General features: G+C 43.7%; 1 protein-coding gene across 11 annotated transcripts in view; it reads left to right on the top strand.

Annotated features, from left to right (window-relative positions):
* The window catches only part of MTSS1 (MTSS I-BAR domain containing 1), a 126,108-nt gene that overhangs the window by 72,116 nt on the left and 36,828 nt on the right, over nt 1–17,164 (top strand). The window lies entirely within an intron of this gene.

Here is a 17,164-nt window from a genome sequence, read left to right as displayed (position 1 = left end):
ACTTATCCGGCAGGCAGTAAAGCTGCTCTCAAGCCCTCCAAGGAGAATTAAGCCTGTCTGTTGGACAGCTGGTTTTATCAGTCTGTGTTGCAGATTAAAACATGTTTCAATGTCTTTTCTATCAAATCAGGAAGAAAAAAAAAAATGTTCTTGTTACCAGGTCCCTGGCTGCATGTTAATAGAGAACTAATTGACCAAATGTCAATCACTTGTGCTCCTTGGAGGGAAGGACCATCTCCCCTGTGCTGAGCATACATGAGCACAACCTGTGCCTGTTCTCATGCTGATGATGAGTTTTATGTTTTATGTTTTACCCACCAGAGACAGGAGCTGCTGAGGTTACAGTGTGTGGAGCCCAGAGTGCCAGGCCATGGATATATCTGCTCCCTTGCTCCTAGGACATGGATGTGGTGTAGAGATTGCACTGCTTTTGAAATGGAAAGGTTTAGGGCCTCTCCTAGCCTAGCTGTCAAACACAGGCTTTATTCAGACTTTTTCCCCCTTAAACCTCCATTTGTGATGCCTGTGGCATGCCTCTTTTCAGCAGAAAGCTCCCTAAGTCACCAGTTCAAGTTTTGAAGGCATTTATGCCATCTCAGAATTGGCCATTGTCTGGTGGGGAGATGAAATCTCATAGGTAGAAGAGTCTCACAGCTCTGTACAGGTCACAGGTATTTGGGCATTTTGGTTGCATGTGGTAACTCACTAGGTTTTTCTTGTAGGAGTGTTGAGGGGTTTAAGCACTGAAGGTGATTTTAGTTGAAAGCAAAGGTTGTGGTGCCTACATACTGCATCCTTACAGTTACTGTGCAAACCAAGGTACAAGATTATAATGGCACATAAGAGACAGGGTTCAAGGCCTTCTTAGAAAAAAATATGAGGATTTGGATTTAAGTACAAGCCAAACAGATTGCATCTTTCTTGCTTTTTAGTCATGAGGTTGATACATGACTTCACTCTTCACCTGCTTTTTTTTGGCCAGCTTATCTTGCTGTGTGAGATGATTTTTTTAAAATCTTGATTCACTTTCTGTTACAGGGACAAAGTGTTAGTTTTTTACCCCTGTAAAACAAAATATCTCCCATTCAAATAGGTATAGATGTCTCAGACATAGATCTTCCTGTCATAACTGGTTCTGGAGCCCTTTTGCAATAGTGTGTTGCAAAACTCTCATTAGGGCTTCCCTGTGTCACAGTAATATTATGCCCATTAAGCAGTAACCCTGCTTTGACACCTCTGTGAATAGCAGTGCAATGCCTAATAAAAATGCAGTTTTACTGGCATGAAAGTGTTTATGTTAATGAAGCTGTGTTCATACATGCTGGAGCTTACAATACAGATATTTTCCTTGCAAACCCCTGAGTGATATGCTGATAAGTGTCTTAGTGAGTCTGATCTAGATTAAAAAATATATCATATTCAGTGTGGCTTTAAAATACAACCAGGGTAGGTATGAGGTAAAAATATTTAGTAACAGGCTTTGATCAAACTACCTCCTGTGGAACAAAAAAATGTTTCATTGCTCTCTGGGAAAGCTTGTAATTTGTTTTTTTCCTAGTTATTGCAGCTGTACAACCCAAATGAACAGACCACAGCAGTGGAATTTGAACCCAGGATTTCTGGATCAAAACCCATGAGCAAATGTTTTGTAAGGTTAAGCACTTACCTATTAGCTTGCAGCCAGTAAGAGATCCCTAAGCCTTATGAAATGGTGACCAAAAGGTGACCAAAGGTAATTTTAAAGTAAAAACTTGACCTGTGTGCCTAATGGTGCAGGTTTGGAACAGGAGACACTGTGTGTAGTTCAGTTCTCAGTAAGCATGTTCGACAATGGAGTGATGAAAGAAACATGTGCTCTGCCCACTAATTTATATTTGTGTTTTGGTAACCCTCTGGACTGTGAGCAGAAACAGGGGCTGGTCCTGCAAGCATGAGTGCAGCTTGAGTACACTGTGCTGTGCCTGGGCTTGGTGAACTCAAGTGCTCAGGGAAAGTGAAGCAATTCTAGGGGTCCAGAGGCCAGCAGGGTACAGGCATGCTTCAGGAATTTGCTGTTGCTGACTCAGCTATGGGGAAGAAGCAATGTATGTTTTTCGTTTTCAGAATTGCTTGTCAAGCTGTTGGGGAAAAAGAAACTACTCTGGAGAAGTGGAAAAAGCTTTGTCTGTCAAGAAGGCAGTTAAGTTAGAGTTTGCAGATCCTTTCCTGTATAACTTCTGAAATCCAGGTGTGGTTGAAAGACAATGAAGTTATGTGTTACATATTACATGGGAAACTTTTATTCAGTTTCTCCAGCAATTTCCTGATACCATAACAGCAGCTGAGGAATGGATCAGGCAGAAGGTGAGGATGGGTAGGTGTTCATACACTGCCACGCTGAAGCCATTTCTGGAGATGTGAGAGAGTTCCTTAAGAGTGTATTTGCAGCAGCTGCAGCAGAAAGTGAAGAACGGTGTGTCAGAGGTAGCTGAAGGATGGTGGACAGCCTGAGCAAGTGAAGTACCTGCATCCTGAGATCAGTGAGAAAGAGAGGTTGGGCTCTCCCCTGTAGCTTGCTGGAAGTTTGCAGCTTGTATCCAGACCCAAGCTCCAGACCTTCTCCCAGACCCCAGTGCCTGCTCCGGAAACAGGCCCATTTCTTGGAGCATCTGGGATTTTCTGTGAGGCATCTCCTTCAATCCAGCACTGACCTGGACTGACCCTGTGTAGCCCATGAGGCAAAACAAAATTGTAGCTAGGGGATGATGGCTCTAGTAAGCAGATCCCAAACAAAATTGAAGGCTGTTAAAATGTCTCATTGAATTATGGTGCTACAGGAGTGGAGTGACTCATAGTGAAGCTAATCACCTGCTGTTTTGTCTTGACTGCAAAGAATAGATTCCTAGTTAAACATTTAAAGGTCATAATCCTAGCTGTATTAGTATTGCTTTCCTCCTTTCCTTCTCCAACCCCATTATGCCTGAAGTTACTAGGGGAAATCAAGTAGATACTCTGGAGGTCTGTGTTCTGAAGGTGAGACTCAGAATGTTTATCTTTCAGGCTCACACTGTGGACCTCTATGCGTTCATTTATGAGAGAGACCATGCTGAAAAACATTGCATTAGCTCTGCACAAATTTCCCCAAAACTTCACCACTATGACATTGGTGTTCTGTGCAGGGTCCAATTTGAAGTCATAGATATTTGGGAGTTCATTTTGTTCACAAGGAATTCCAGGAGTGAAACAGGAGCTCACGTCCCTATTCCCACAGCCAGGGAAGTTGAGTATTTTCAATTAATAGTGCTTTGTTCATTGGGCAAGAGCATCTTAAAGGAGACAGAGTCTTCTTGGTCCTGCCTAAAGGTGCTGTAGACCTGTCTAGTGGACTGGAGAAAGAGACTTTCCTTCTGCCATTAACTTGTCTGTGTGAGTGCAGAGAGGAACTGTGTCACCTTGATGGAACAATCATTACTGTCCTGCAGTTGTTCCCAGCTGCAGCAGCCATTGTCAGGAAATCTCTGTAGAGAGAGGACGTGGCTCTTTGCCTGGTGGATCTTCCCATACTCTGCTGGAAAAGAGCCTTCTAGGCTGATGAAGGTGATACACTTTTCTATCAAAATGCTGGTCTGGCTCTTCTAAGTGATTCGTGCTCCTTACATCCAGTTCACTGCTGTGAGTCACCAGGACAGGTGGTGTCTGCCTTGGTGGCTCTCCTGGAGAAGTATTCAGATGGTGGTGGAGGAAAACTTATAGATAAAATAACAGGAAGCCATGCTAAAACATCTAAACCTCGAGGTCACTTCAAAAGAAGTGAGTGCAGTGGATATCACCAGTGACATCAGCAGAGTGTTAGCACTCCAATTTAAATATAGATTTTGAAGGAAGTTTATAATATTTTCTGCATATGTATGTTTTATGGCAGGAAGCATATCCTGCTATAAATTACTCTGTTTGAGAGGCTGCATTAAAGACTGTGTGTGACTTAAGCCTGGAAGATTTTCCTTTTGGAAGTGTTGGCTGTGCTAAACTGATAGACCAATGGAATGTTTTAAGCTTGACCATTGCCTTACTTTGGACTGGGCCAGAGAGAGCATGGTGTCAGGACAACATGTTTCCTATCAGCTGCCAAGTTCGTGTTGTAGAACGATCTGGACAAGCTGAATCAATGGGCCAAAGCCAGGTATGAGGTTCAACAGGGTGATGTTCTGGGTTTGTACTTTGGTCACAACACCTCCCTGCAATCCTACAGGCTTGGGGAAGAGTGGCTGGAAAGCTGCCCAGCAGAAACAGACCTGGGGTTTATGGACCAGGGCAGTGATTTTCCCCTTGTACTCAGCACTTGTGAGGCCACACCTTGAGTCCTGTATCCAATTTTGGGCCCCTCACTACAAGGAGAACTTTGAGGTGCTGGAACATGTCCAGAGAAAGGCAGCAGAGCTGGGGAATGGGCTGGGCACAAGTCCTAAAAGGAGCAGCTGAGAGTGTTTAGTCTGGAGAAGAGGAGGCTCAGGGAGGCTTCATAGCTCTCTACAAGTCGCTGAAAGGTGGCTGTAGCCAGGTGGGGTTTGGTTTCTTCTCCCAGCAAACAAGTGAAAGGACAAGAGGAAATTACCTCAAACTCTACCAGGGGAGGTTGGATATCAGGAAGATTTTCTTCACTGAAAGGTTGGTTAAGCATTGGTACAGGCTGCTCAGGAAGGTGGAGGAGTTTCCATCCCTGGAAATGTTCAAGAAATGACTGGATGTGCCATTTAGTGCTATGGTTTAGTTGACAAGTTGATGTTTTATCAAAAGTTGGACTTTATGATCTTGGAGGTTTTATCCAACCTGAGACTTTGTGATACCTTGGTGGCCAACAACCACGTGAAGCATTCTTGTGAAGTGAGGTAAGATGGACCTTGGTCTCACTTGTGGTGAGGTGTTGAGGGATGCTCTGTGTTGGTTTCTGTCTCTGTGCCCATCTTTCTAGTGGTTGTCCTCATCTGTAGTGGTTCATATTTTAGGAGGGATCCTTGGATGCCCTAGTGGCCTTTTCCAGGGCTGCAGAACTGCTGTTGGGAGACATTGATGTAACATAGAGACAGGAGGGCCCAAAACTTCTAAAGGAATAGGGTGGATAGCAGCATCCTACTGTACATCCAGAGATCCCTGTTTGTGCCTGGCTTTGCAGTGTGCCTGAAGCTGTCCCTGGCCAGCCCTGCTCAAAGTGACCCATGTCACTTTGGCCAAAGAGCTGGCTTCAATCCTGAGCCCATCAAAGGTGTGCTGCTGGCTGTAGGGAAAAGGGCCCCTCACTTGTGAGGGCTGCTGGCTTGTGCAGATTTTGGATTGACCTTTGACCTCACTAACAGATGGCGGAATATATTGATGGTGGATGTATTTTTAAATGAGCAGATTGTACTTCCCATCTTTGCATGCTTGTCTCAGAATATTTTTTCCTTGAGGTGTGCCTTGGCAGAGAGATTACTGAGGTAGGTGCTTATCCTGCCTCAAGCATTTGAGGTACACCCAGTTTAGAAACAGGTCAGTGTTTCACCCTGACAAAGCCCGATAGCATTGAAATTTTTGGAAATGTGTCCAGTGCAACTCTGTTAACAACACCTTAAAGCAAAGGTACATTTTCAATAGTCAACAGCTACATTTGGCTGAGGAGCACCTGTCCATGTTACTCTGTGGAGATGATTCTAGACAGGGAACAGGTTGAAGGAAGGGGGTGCCCTCTTGGAAACCAGCTTCTGCTGAAAAGTCTCCTCACCATTTTTTTGCAAGCTGATTTGTGTAGATGTTGTTTATTCTTCCTTTTGCAAAAGGCAGTCAAACTTCAAAGGAAGCTGTATCATACCATGTTCTCCATGCACTTTAAGTTTAAAGTAGAGTCTTCACACATTTGGTTATAGGTAGAAAAAGGTGTCCATGGGGATCTGCTCCCTCTTCCTGCCCATTGTGACTGCTGATTGGACTTGCAAGAGCTGCCTTTAGTAAGGGGCAGTCATTGGATGGGTAATTGCTGATGCTGATTTATATCTGTTTTCTCTTAAATCACACTCTTAAGTGCTTTAAAATAGTATTAGGTTTACTTTTGTTTACATGGCAGATAACTTGCCATGTCTTTCTTTGTAGCTCAATACATTTTTTAATTGCTTCATGCCTAAATCTCCCCTTAGCTCACCTGCATTTTAGCAGTCCTGGTATAAAGCTTTGTTAATAGATTTACTGGAGCTCCTTCAATGTGATTCTGTTCTTACTAATGTTTACAATTCAGGAATCTGCCACAGGATTTTTTAGTGCTTCCCACCTCTACTTCCATAGGGTTTTGCCATATCTTCCACACAGGAAAATAATGCATGCCCTGTGAGTACTGGTGATTTATCCTGGGTTGACAACTAAGCTACCTCTTGCTTCTTTTATTATCATCTGACCTGCAAGCCATTCCTTTCATAGCCTTTTGATCCTGTTGGGAATGCCAGATTAATGAGACTAACTACTTTGGCCAGATTTTTTTCTTAAGCAGAGAAATACTCCTTACATCAAGACCCAATTATACCGTCCTTACTCCCGTTTCAAAAACCAGTTCTTTGGGGGCTACCTTTTTAATTGAATCATTTATTTTACCTACTTTAAACAAACTGTTCAAAAAATCTAGGCTAATGCGTTATAGCAAGCAGTTGTATCTGAAATGGATTGCAGCTGGACAGATTGAATGTGGCAGTGATTTCTGTGGATGCCATGCCCTTGAGTTCACTCAGCATGAGTGGCAGTGCTGCTGCAGAAGAGGAATCCAGAGATGCTCGTGGCCTGTGCAAGTGCTGCATTGCAGTTTCTGCCAGCTTACGTCACTCCAGACACTCCAGCAGCCCAAGGGCTCCTCAGGAGCCTGAGGAGAGCGTGGCTATAGTACCATGGAACAGCAGATCTCATGGTCTGTGTTTTCTGTGCTTCCTGGTGCGTATCTTGTGCCTTCTGTGCAGGGAAGCCTCTATCAGCAGCTCTCTGTTTTCCTTAATGCAGTGTAAAAAGCTGTGTGTGCTTATCCATTTACAGCATTTGGGTTGGAGGGCTTTTTAGCCTCATTTTTTAATTCGTGTTTAGAGACTTACACATGTCATACTGTGATTACAGCATTGCACCATTTGAACCTGTCTGTTTTAATTAGCAGTTGGCATTGCCCTATTTATAGATAAATGGAAAAAAACACAAGCTAGCCAGTTTACAGTGCAGAGTGTATTTTCTTCTGTTGGCAAGTAGTTTGTATCCATTTTTCCATAGCTAAACTGGCTTGGCAACCTGCAGATGTTGCAGGCAATGGGTACTGATGCTTGAAATAGAAATGGACTCTGAAGAGGATGTGGGGTGGGGAGGAATAAATCAGAAACTGCTGTTGCATTGGAACTCCATTAAGACTGATGATACAACACGCTTACCAGAGTGTAACTGCAGAAGTTGGCCACATGAAAAACGAGCACATTAAAAAAAAATATTTTAAATCTTGCTTCTGTCACATTATTAAGGTTCCTTTTCACTTTGGCATGTTGTGGTAACAAAACTAGTTACCAGTACAAGTGTTTGGCTGTCCAGCATGGTTAAGTTGGTTGGTGGGTACTTGTACAAGCAGAAGAAACAGATTGATATCTTTCTGGAGCAAGTTGTGTCTAGTCTATAAATAATATGAAAAGTATATGTGTCTTTCTTTTTAACTGCAGCTTTAAATTTGCAAAAGTGTTGGCCTGTGTTGACCCTGCAATGCCCAGGAGACTGTCAAGAAACCAGAACAGCATTGTGTTATTAATACTAGGTGTTAGCTGCTCCTCAGGAACTGTCTGCTGATGCACTTTACTCTGGGGAAAACAATTTGAGGCACCTTTGCCCTCTTCAAGAAGCTCTCCTTAAATAAAACCATAAATTACTTCTCAATGCAGATGCTAAATACAGGCACAGGAGTGTTGTTGAGCAGCTCACATGGAGGTTGCTGGGTACAAAGTGACAAATGCTTTGCTCTGTGGAGCATTTGGTTGCTCTGTGGAGCATTTGGTTGCAAGGATTTCAACACAGTTGTGTTGCAGCTGGGCTTTGCAGAGCCTGTGGACTTCTGGTAGGGTACACACCATTGTCTTGAAAAACACTGCTCATGAGTCAGTGCCTTAAAGCATTACTGCCTAGCCATGAGGGGAAGGCAGGCAGTTCAGTAACTCCCTTTTCCCTGCACACCTTTTCAGAGCAGCTGCATCCTTATATTCCAGCCTGTATTTTCCATTGTCTTGCAAGATTTCAGCCTTTCAGTCTAGGACTGAGCTGACCACGCTGGTAGCAGCAGGTGGATTTGAGTCAAGCTTACACTTGGTGATTTGGGAATAAAGCCCAAGAGTGAAAGCTTCCAAAACCTGGGGGCTCTCACTTTGGTTAGCAGACTAAAATGTCGTCATCTCTGTTGGCTCTTCGTATTACAAACTGTATTTGAGACCACATGGCAAGAGTTGAGTGATCCAAGACTTCTCTCAGCATGTCCAGCACAGTAATACAAAAGTGGGTTTCCTCAGACAGACTGTGACTGTGTGCACGTCTGTGTGTGTAATTTCTGAGTGACCTGTCCTCAGGCTGACTGTCTTTGGGAGAAGAGCTGGTAGAATTGATCCTGCTTCACATGGCTGAGCAGGATGCAAGTAAGGGGAAACCTTTCATGTAGCAGTATCACAGTGAAATATTGGCATGTGGGTTACATGGTGCTAAATCAGGGTAGTCTCTGGGGGAACACAGTTCATAAATTCTGAATAGGAGGTGACCCTTTCTGAGCACTTTATCTACACTTGTAATTTATGTGCTAGTCCTGTGGATTGCAGTGCTTAAAGCCTAGGTCAGAAATCCTCCATGCAAATTTGGCAGCTAGTCTTGTCTTTAATGGCCAAATGAATAGCTGTAGGGCACAGCCAGCTGTTCTGGAGGTGCAGGCTGATAAGGTCTGTTAGAAGAATGAGGGAGCACCAGAGCATGTAAGGAGTTGTGAGGTTTAGATGGATTTCCTGCATTACCAGAGATGTCAAATGACCAGATGAATGTTTCTCTGTTGAAATCAACTTAATTGTAAAGCACTGTTCTTTTTTTTTTTTTTTTGAGAAACCTGAAGAAATGAAGCGAGTTAGCAATTGGCTGGCTGCTTTTTGTAGGTAAACTTTAATTGGTTTTGTGTCATTTTCAAAATGCCACAGACTTCATTTTTTCATAGACTGGGTTGTGACAATGCTGGTTTGTGTACTTATGGTGGGTGTTCACATTCCTTTGATGTCAAAGCTTTTACTTGCATAAAACAAATAAACATTTTCCACATATATTTGCTGTGTTGTGTTGACAAAGCAGTGCCAGGGCTGCTTGGAAAACTGTACATTTGAGCTGCTGGGACAGTGGACTCTGGATTTTAGGTTAAGAAAATAATTTTCACAGTGGCACTAATCAGCAACTGGAAAAGAAGCCCAGGAATCTCCACCCTTAGAGACACTCAAAATTTGGACTGGACAGGCCCCCAGGAACCTGATGGAAGTTTGTCCTGCTTTTAGTGGGCAGTGAGCAGATCAGACAGCCTCCCAAGGTCACTCCCAGTCTTGTCTCTCTGGTTTTTGCTGAGTGAGATACTGAAAGGAAGGACTAACAACCAAAAGTGTTACCTCAGTGTTTGGAGGGGAGCAGGGACTCCCCCCTCTGGAGAGAGGGGCATCCCCTAGGAAGAGTGTTAATTTAGGTTTACATGCTACTGCTAAAGCCTTAGCAGCACTCTGGATGTGGATTGCAGCCTTGTTTAAAGCTGCCCAGCCCCAGCTGGTCTGAGCATCAAGGACTGTGAGATGAGCAGGACTTGGCTAGAATAGTAATAGTGCTCTAAATGTTTGTGTAAGGTGTGAATACCCTCCTGCTCCTCTTCCCAGGGGCCCTTCAGTGAGAGGGGGTTCTAAAGGTGATCTGCATTGCAGTGAGAGAGTGGATAAAGCCATGGACAAGGATAGCTTCTGCTCCTCTTTCAAGGTTTAAATTTGAAGATTTGTAAAGCCCTGTTCTTAATTAATCTTTGCTTTTTTTCTGCCTTTTGATTTCTAGTCTTTCTCATTGATTCAGGTCCTGGCTTTCTGAAGCAGTTGTCCTCACTACTAAGGGTGATGGAGTGACATTTCAAAGCTTGGCCTTCCTGCCCAGGTCTTACAGACTTGGTGTGTGGGTCACAGCAGGCAAGTCCAGCCAGGTCAGGTGCATCTGCTGTTCCAGGGGTCGAGGTGTGTTCACTGCAGTTCAGCAGAGCTTGTTTGCCAGAGGCAATGCAGTTATTGTGCCCTCACAGCAAGGGATAAGCACATCCCTGGTGTTGGTGTGCCAGTCAGTGCTGCTGAGTGTCTGCTCTACGCTGTGCTGGTCATGCTGTACAGCAGGGCAGCTTCATTTCAGCTTTTCGGCAAGATGTGCCTTTTTGTGGCTCAGAGAATCAAAGCTTTTCTCCTGCTGCACTCTTCATGGTTTAAACAGGCACACTTTAAAGGCAGCCTGACAGCACAGATTATTTGGAAGGATTCACGGGATAAACAGGAGTTTGCCTGCAGAGCATGTGAATCTGTGCATTCAAAGCAGCCAAAGATCTGGTGAGCCCAGCCCTGTGCTTGTAAGATGTCTCACCTCTGCATGCAGCCTTCTGTGAACTTCACTCGCTGCTTACAAGGAGGAAATGTACTTTTTCTAAATTCAAAAGTTCAGAATTTGCTGTGTTTTTAAGAACATGTGTTTACTGAGTTTCAGGCCAAAAGCAGAAAGACCTCCAGTTTCTCTGCCTGGGGATGGCTGTCCTCATTTCACTTTCTGTAACAGGTGGAATATATCTTTTTTTTAAGCTGGGTTCACTGTTGTGTATCAAATTCCTTTGTACTGCAGGCTCAGGCAGCCAGCTGGTGTCAAACCCATGCAGTGACATTCTCCTTTGCCTTTGTGAAAATTCATTACATTTTAGTAAGGCTGAGGAAACTGAAGTGAGATGCAGCCAAATTTAAAATAAAAGCAGCCTATCAGTGAGGACAAAACTGGTTAACTGTTTGAGAGCTGACCTGATAAACAGCACAACTGTCTTTATACCAGGCAACAGGAACTTTGAGGCAATCTGGATAACTAAACACCAGTCCCCTGGGTTCCTGCTACCCTCTTGCTATCTGCCACTTGATTAAAGAGGTGTGCAGGTTCTCCACGTGCCTGCTGCAGAGTCTCCAGGCGTTTAGAGGAGAAATCTGCAAAGTCAGTGTGGTTTTAATCTCTTCTACCAAGCCATGTTGAAATGAGCTCGGAGTCATAGTAAATAAATCAGTGGGGTTGAAGTTGAATAATGGGTATTTCAATATATATTTGAGATGATTTTTAAATGGTCTTTGGAACACACAGAGCAGCTGCCTTGAGAAAGTACCAGAAAGAGAATGTATGGCCTTTTGAAGCACCACCATACCCCATGTATGGATGAGCTGCAGTTAGAGATTATTAACCCTGAGCAAAAGCACGAGATTGCCCCAGCAAAGGAAACCATGTCCCTGAATACCTGGGGCAGGGACAGAGATTTCCCTTGCACCCAGGGCCTGAGATGTTGCACTCAATGCTTAAGTGTGCATTGAGCCTTTTGATGGGTTGATGATGATTTATCTCTCTATAAATAACTGAAAAATAATAGACATTGTCCAAAATGTCTTGTACTGATAATTTCTTAAGGTGGTTTGAATGATTTTTACCTCCCTTTGTACCCTCATGATCTTTTCCTCAGTTCACTAAGGAAGTGTGCTCTGCTGGAAGAAGTGACAGCATGTAAAAATAGCACTGCCTTATTTTGCAGATCTGCTTGCTGTTAGATCTGCTGACTTGGATTTAAAAATAAACTTTTCTTCTGCTTTTTGCACCTGCTTGTCCTGGCGGTGCTTGATCTTGTGCTTCAGAGGCAGCAGCCATTTGGTGGTAGCTGAAATCCTTGCTGGATTGGGATCAGCAGCACAGGTGATTGGGAGACCTGAGTTAAGGGGCTTTTGAGGCCAGAGGTGTTTGTGAGGCCAGTAACTAAACATAAAGGGGAGAAAGACCTTGTAGGCTTTTTAGAGCCTCTGTGGGAGTTGTCAGTTCAAAATAAGCAGTGTGTGTTTTGCCATGTGTGCAGTGGAATTGCAGTTGGTGTTCCAAGCCATTTGCTGTAAGTGTATTATCCCTTCCCCTCACTGAATATTGCTCTAATCTAATCAGATTGCATCGCAGTTCATCGCTGGGCCCAGGCACAATGAAGAGCTGAACTTCAAAAGAGCAGAAGTATCTTGAGTTCCTGCCTTCTTCACACATTGGGCTGACATTAAGTGTTCATTTAGAGCCAGATTCTTGGAGGTATGGAGATCAATGGGTCTGGCTCTCTAAATAGCCTGAGCCAGATCTCCATCTTTGCACCATCTGGAGCATGCAGTGCAGTGTGGTCCTCAGTGCAGAGTGTTCCTGGCTGCTGGAGCTGCCTTTCCCTGCCCTTTGGCTGGCAGCTCAGCCTTGGGGTTCTGCACAGGTGAGGGGTTACTCCACATTAGCACACAGGCTTGGCTTGTGTTCTTCAGCTTCAGCAGTTGTTTTCCTTACAGAGTTCTTTTTCTTAGCCTGTTCTGGTTTTCACTGAGAACACCAGCTTGGTGACTCTTGTCACCTGCTTTCCTTGAGCCATTGATGGGTGTAGCAGCTGGAGCAAAGCAGTTGCATCTGCTCAGATTAAGACTGTAAGGTTTACTGAGCTATGCATAGACTGTTCCTGGAAATACATCTCTCTGTAAATCTGAAAACAAATGGGGAAAAGGTATGGGCAATATTAGTGGACAGCTTGATTGTGAGTACAGATGTTTAGCAGACCCTGTATGTTTTCAGTACTGAAACTATTTGTGTTCTAAAGAAAAAAATGTAAATAATGGAAAACACTGTTGTGGCATTTGCTCTTTTAAACAAATCTGGTTTTAATCGCAGCTTGGTTTTGTGGTATTAAAAAGTTGATGCAGAATTCTAGGTTCATAGAAATGAACAACAGGCACGTGTTAGGAGGGATGGATATTAATTCTTGCAAGAAATCACCAGAAGCAAAATTCTGTCTGTGTGGCAACACCATTTGTGAAAGGGAATGGAGGAGGGAGCAAGCCAGCCTGCACTCCTGACACAAACACCTCAAACTTGAGCATTTTGTTCCTGGGAAACACTTCTGCCTGGACTTCTGCTCTCTGACAGGATGTCATGGTTCAGTGATGCATTTTGTGTCTCCTTACAAGTTAGTGAATCAATGACAGACTTACTTTCTCAGAAATTGAACTGATGCATCCTATGATAACTTAAACCTTGCCAAAGCACTTCTGTCCACCTTTGTGTGTGACATCCTCTTTCAAAGCAGAGGGCCACGGGTGAGCTTTGCATGCACTGAAGGCTGACTAATGCCAAAGTGTCCAGAAATTATAGCAGGGCTGGTTCATGACCATGTTTATGTGCTGGATGGACTGTGCACTGACCTCTGTGTGCATGGGTGAACTTCTGACCCTGCTTCTGTAATGGCAGGGCTTGTGCTGGCTCCCATGGGGTGAGGATTTTGCCCAGTGCTAAGCTGGAACAGCTAAAGTAAGCAAAAATGTTGCTCACTGAAGGAATAAGCAAGCTCAGAAGAAGTCACAAGAGCTTTCTTGCATATTCTTTAACAAAGTGACTGGAACATGGTCACAGCCTGGTCATAGCCTGTTACAAGGAATTCTGGAAGCTGGTGGTCACCAGGGCAGGCTGTGGGCTAGGGGTGGCTCAGGTTTTCTGTTCCTTTGGCTTCTTTGCTGCTTTAACTAGCTGCCACTGCCACTCTTCTCAACTCCTTTGTCATCTAAGGTCAATGACAATGCACTTTGAGATCCTGCTAGTCCCATCCATGAACAAATGCTAGTTTCTTCTGCAAATGAGAAAATAAGCCATTCCCTCCTGCATTTTCCTCTCAGCTGGACTGTGTGGGGCTCTGGCAAATGTGACGGAGAACTTCATAGCAGTCCTCTGTAAATATGTTTTCCAAGTAATTTGCCCAAAAGGGCACTTGACCAAACATTGCAAGCAATCTGTTCCTTTGCAATGACAACTGCAGAGGTGCAGTATATGACAGTGGCCTGCCAGAGCTGTTTTATTAAATTTGGTAATCTAAAATTCATAGGTGAGTTTGACCTTGAATCTGCATTTGTTGATCCAGTCTTCACTGAGAGATATCTAAATTAAATTTTTTTTTAAAAGCATTAGGAATTTTTTTTCTCACTTTGAGCAGCAGCTTTGAGAGACTTTACCAAGGGCTGCTCAGAAAGGCTCACAGCTGTAGGAATAAGGGTGTCCTGTTTTATTTTCCTGCCTTGTGGATGCTGAACAACATCTGTCTGTCTGCAGTTTTTGATGTGTTTTTCCAACTTGCAAGCCTTACCTGGAGACTGTTGACATCCTGAACACAGAGAGCTGCCATAGCTCCACTTTCAGCTTTCTATCCCAGTAGTAATACCTGTGCTTGTCAGTTTTAAGCAAAAGCTGTCCTTTTTTCTCTGTTTGCTGTAACACCCTGGAATTGATCCCATCATCCTTGAGTTTCATGGAAGCATCTGTATAAAAAGTTCAGCAAGATCAAGGTCTGTGCCCCATGTAATCAGTGGTAGAAACTGCTTGCTCTTCTAGCAGCGTGAGTTTGGATGAGGGTTGGGTAAATGGCTATTAGCTTAAAATGTCCTACTGTTAGTCATTTGTCATAGCCTCCATGTTCAGAACTGCATTTAATAATCCAGCCTCCATTCTGCTTCTGCTTTAATCTTTACTCAGAAATGGAAGCCTCTTCTGATAACTTGGAAATTACAAAAATATTACAGCCATTTTTCATTATTCTCTCCCTTTTGGGAAAGAGGGAAGTAGCTGACACATTTGGACTATGGCCTTGAAGATAAAGGTGAGCTCATTAGTAAGTTGGAACCTCAAAGGCACTTCCTGAAAGGCAGAATCTTCTGAGGCTGCTGGAATTGCTCACGAGTGAAGTGAGAAGAGGAAGATAAGAGGTTGATTGTAGCCAGTTGTTTGGAGTATATAGAGGCTATGCAGTTGTACAGCTGCACATTTCAGCAAATAATCATTTCCTTGATATATGATCATGATTAAATACAAACATAATGACTCCCACAAAACAATTGAGTCTCTTTCCTACAATCTCTCCCTGTTGTCTCTCTGTGATGTTGAATGACAATCAAGCATCAAAAGAAATCCATTTATGCCCTTTAGAGTAGACTCATTGTAGTGTTGTGGTCCACAGATTTTTGTTTAATTATCTCACATGAAAAAACTTTGTGGTCTTTTACAGGCTTAGGCTGGAAAGGGAAAAGCAGGGAAGGTGAGAGTGAAGGCACGTTTTGCCTTGCAGAATTGCCTTTTACTTATGAGAAGTAAGGCTGATGCTATCACCCACTTTCTAATCAAATTTGACAGGAGCATTTTGTTAAGCCACTTTCTCTGAGTGGGAATTCTGATGAATACAGCTCTCATCTCCGGTTTCCAAGTATTACTTTACACTGTTCCCAGGCATTGTTTGCCTTACTGGATGAATTATTATAGTATGTCAGAGGAGCAGATGATTCACGGCCTCATTTTATAAACTGAGAGCCCAAGGCACAGCAGTTTGACTTGCAGAGCTGCAGGGCAGTGAATGGAGCCCATGTTACCCACCCAACATATTGATGGTTTGGTAAAAGGTTTGCTAGTGTGGTCTCAGTATTTCTATTTGGGAAATCACAGCTGCTGGAGGATGTCCTGATTTTCTTCCAGAGACCTGCTTATGAGTGGAGATGGACAGTGCATTTGGTGTGTTCCTGACACACTTCTCTGCCAGATGCTCTTTTTGCCACCACATCTGGGGCTTGGCAGCACTGAAAAAGAAGTTATCATCTCCACTGCATCTGTCTGCCTGGCTCATGGTTCCTTCAGTCAGTAGGCAACTGGTCACTTATGGAGCAGGTTTTGAAAAGATAAACCTTAAATTAATTTGGAAGGTGAAACAGGTGTTGTGTGACTGTGGCATTGCCCAGTGCAATAACCTTGTTCTAGACTTTGATTGCTCAGGTGCATAGCCAGTACCAGGACTTGCACACACATTAATGCTGCTTGTGGGGCCCATCCCTGTGTGCAGAGTGCACATCTTGGCTGCCTGCTCTGGCTGTGAGTGAACTACTCATCAAACTGTAATTTATATAAAGCATAGATGAGTCTTATTCACTGCAGCTGATATTGGATAAAAGAAACAAATCCAAATTACCATCCCTTGTTACATTTGGATGTTTTCAAACCACTGCAGTGGTATAAAATGGTTCCCTCTGCCAGTTTGTGTAGCCAGCTGATCCCAGACCTTTGGAGGCAGGAGCATCAGTGCAGTTCTGCTGTGGGAATCAGCCCTACAACAGCCTGCTGAAAGCTGAGATGAGCCCTTTGCACTGTGGGTGTTCCTGGAAGAACAGCTGAACGCATTGGTGATGGCCATGGTCCTCCAGCTCAATAAATCAAGGGGTGGTGAGAGGCTTGTATTTAATTTTTTTTTTTTACTTTCTCAGGAAGCATTTGTATCCTTGACAGTTAATATAATTGAGAACAGGGAAGTAAAGCTCTTTTTAACTCCAGTGCTGTTGGAGTCAGTCATTGAGGAGGAGTGGTGGGATTCGGGTGTGGGACAAGATGGGCTGGCACTGTCCTTTGTTCAGTCTGGTGACCCTTGCCAGCCCTGACCCCTCCCTGGGTCCCTGCTGACCAAGCAGAGCTGGCTCAGCTCTCCCAAACTTCTTAACAGCCCCCCTCATTCTTCTTCCCAAGCAGAATCCTCAACCCATCTTCAGCAACACCTTGTTTCCAGAATTGACATCAAAGATTTTTCAAAACCATTTCTTTTCCTTTCACCTTCACTTCATTAGAGTAGTTTTCATTCACAGAATAAAATTAACACCTCATTGTTTGATGTTCTTGTAAACACTTATGGATAACATGAAGTTTCAAAAGGTGGGAAGAACCAGTAGCCCACTCATCACCAACCAGTTGTATTTGGTTTTTTTCCATGGAAAAAAACTCTTTATTCCAGGCTTAATTTATTTTGTTGTGTGTTTTGTTTTTTGGGGTTTTTTTAACTCTGAACTTTGTTTTGCTG

The sequence above is a fragment of the Agelaius tricolor genome, unplaced genomic scaffold, assembly GCF_023055355.1.
Source record: "Agelaius tricolor isolate 1412-34295 unplaced genomic scaffold, bAgeTri1.0.p SCAF_2, whole genome shotgun sequence".
In the NCBI taxonomy this organism is placed as follows: domain Eukaryota; kingdom Metazoa; phylum Chordata; class Aves; order Passeriformes; family Icteridae; genus Agelaius; species Agelaius tricolor.
Note: the sequence above shows the minus strand (reverse complement) of the source record. Positions and strands in the feature narration are given on the sequence as shown.